The 2,790-nt window shown below is 30.9% G+C and overlaps 1 long non-coding RNA gene across 1 annotated transcript; it reads right to left on the minus strand.

Moving 5' to 3' along the window:
• Nucleotides 1-771: 771 nt before the first annotated feature.
• LOC139905088 (uncharacterized) lies at nucleotides 772-2,178 on the minus strand. The gene is made up of 2 exons (XR_011779565.1): nucleotides 1,675-2,178; nucleotides 772-1,609 (listed from the first exon to the last, which is right to left on the minus strand). It is a non-coding gene; the product is annotated as an uncharacterized lncRNA (long non-coding RNA).
• Between the last annotated feature and the right edge of the window lie 612 nt (nucleotides 2,179-2,790).

Consider the following 2,790-nt stretch of genomic DNA (forward strand, 5'->3'; position numbering starts at 1 on the left):
GGGGGGAGGGAGGAATTGCCTCTTGGCCCCTTAGGTTCCGTGAGATACTGACTTGTAGTATAAGGACTTTCTTCCACCTCTGCTCTACGAGTCCCAGATCCCATGACTTCGTTATATCCCAAGCCATTCTTATTCTACATAAATAGCTCGAAGGAATAACGATGATCCAAGCAATTTAAGGAAATGATATTCAGTTTTTACTTCATCACAGAGTCTCCCTCCCATTGCACCTGTGTTTTTAACCTATGTAAGTTGTACCAATATGACTTGAAAACAATACAACACAGCATATTTACAAAAATACTCCAATTTTCTGCTCAATAATCTACATACAGAACAAAGGTAAAAGAAAAACAACATTAAACCTTATTATTATTTAACTACTGCCTCAAGGCTTGTTTTTTGAATCTTCTTTATAATAAAGTGAAAATTAATTTGTAAATGGGGGTAGTGATTATATTCATTTCCAAGAATATAATAGAACCCACTTACATAAGTATAATAAATTAGAAAGAAAAAGAAAAGGAAAATCCTTTGCGGTTCCATGGAAATAATGGTTCTTGATCGTTCATGATGAAGTGGTTTATTGGTTTGAGGCTTTGTTTATCCGAATCCAGTTATTTATATATCTTAGCACGAGATGTAGAAAAATACCCCGATTTCATTTATAGTATGTCTCAATATCCTAAGGATACTTTTAAAAGCAACAACAACTTTAGGTAAAAAATGGGAAGACATCCATTTAATAAAACAACTGCTATAAAACGATTAAAGTTGAATAAAAAATCAGAGATTTTTTAAAATTTAATATCTATTTAAAAGACACAAGTAAAATACTATAAAAATAAAATTCATTCGACTATAGAGCTTCGGAAACGCACAATCATTTCCACCAGTCCAACTAAAAATGGCGATTTCTGTAGATTTGCAGGTGTAGATTAGCCCAAGAATTTTAGCAAGTGTTGCTTCCATTCTTTATTTGACTTTTATCTAATTGACTGGTGCAACGAGCCAGTCTGCAGCAAGAGTTTCATTATAAACTTTTCGGGGATGAGGTTATCAACTAATTTTATAATCGGATTCCCTTTTTGACAATAGTAGAAAATGAGGTTTCTACTAATGTTTTACAAAAGAAGCAGATAATGTTTTTTTTGTTCGTATACAGGAAGAAGGTTGCAAGTCTAAATTGGAACTATTTTTCAACCAAGTTGTGCAGAGGTTGGTATGAATGGTTTGAGAACATATTTCTTGTGAAATATACCTCAGCTTTTTCAGTCGTCTCTTTACTAAATTTGGAGGTACCGTCTTCATCTTTATTCGTATTTAGAAATCTTTGATCTTCTTAGATTTGACCATTCGAATTACCATGAAAAATGGAACAAGTGGGCTAAGTCCTTTGTGAATCATGTACTCAGAAACTCTTGCTACTGCCTCGAGTATCCAGTTATGGATTCCTCCGTAACCCCTCTTATGTTCTCCAACAGTGGTCATATTTTTTCTTCATAAAAATGACACTGAGGTTCTAATTGGAAGTTATGGTTAATAAATCAATAAAACTTCCGCAAAAAAGTGCCATTTGGTGCCAGTATTGATCTAGACGCTTCAGTATCTTAAATAGAAATAAAAATTGACAATAATTATTTTTCGAAGAATATAAATGTAGTCCATACTTACTTTTCATAAAATTTGAACAGAGATAATGTTTTTTGACTCTTTTCGTTTCTTTGTTAGTCACCAGGATTACCACAAAAGTGAATGATTGATTTTGATCAAACTCTGTACGCAAATAATATTTAGTTACAATAAGGGACCATTAAATTTTGAGGGGTCAAGGTTAGAGGTCAAAGTAACACAAAACGTAAAAAAAAAACATAATCGACCTTAACTTTGGAACAAATTGAGATACATAACTCCAATCCTGGTTATATATTGCTTTCTTAGAAGCATGCCTCAAATATGCTATTTTTATTTTCTTCTAATACAGAAATGTTGTATACTCTACACACGGTTGATTTGAGTTTTAATGGAATTATATCCTTCACGAATGTTTGTAAACAGTAGCTCTTGAAAACTTATAATATTTTGATATTATCAGGGCATATGATTATAATCCCTGTTTTTCGTGAGGAATTAATTTCTATTAAAAATAAGATTGGATCAATGTTTATACACAATCTACGTAAGCACTTTGTTCTTTCATTTACGTGGATATCTCCTTGAAAAAATAAGTAAAAAACATCTTCAAATCATATTTGTATATACCAGGTGCAGGTGGAATTTTTTTGACTAAATAATAAATCTTGTACAAGATTTACTAGAAATTACATATTTTTAAAATTTTAATATGCTAGATCACCAACCTAAGGCTATTTTTCAATGATTAAAATAGTTATAAAGTGAAAAGGATATAGTTAAATAAAAAAGTTGTATAATAAATCTCAAAGGAAAGTTAACGAACCTTATTTTAATCATAATTATTCAAATGAGACATAACACATAGACCAACCATTTAAATTGTTAATTCCTTAAGGCTTTTATTTAGTATTATGTTGGTCCTTATTTATTTTGCCCAGTCTATTCTTAGGACCGATCCTTAGGACTCTCAGTCAATCGAACCTTAATTATGGTCCTTAACCATCGACCCTTTGAGTTTTTTCCTAAAAATGTCGATGGTTCAAAAATATATATATTAAGAGTATTGGACATATTTTGGAAAAATATCACTGTTTTCAAAATTTATTCTATTATATAGAGGAATAATAAAAAAAGAAAAAAAGGAAGAAAACCCTT

Source organism: Lepeophtheirus salmonis, chromosome 4 (genome assembly GCF_016086655.4).
Source record: "Lepeophtheirus salmonis chromosome 4, UVic_Lsal_1.4, whole genome shotgun sequence".
Lineage (NCBI taxonomy): Eukaryota > Metazoa > Arthropoda > Copepoda > Siphonostomatoida > Caligidae > Lepeophtheirus > Lepeophtheirus salmonis.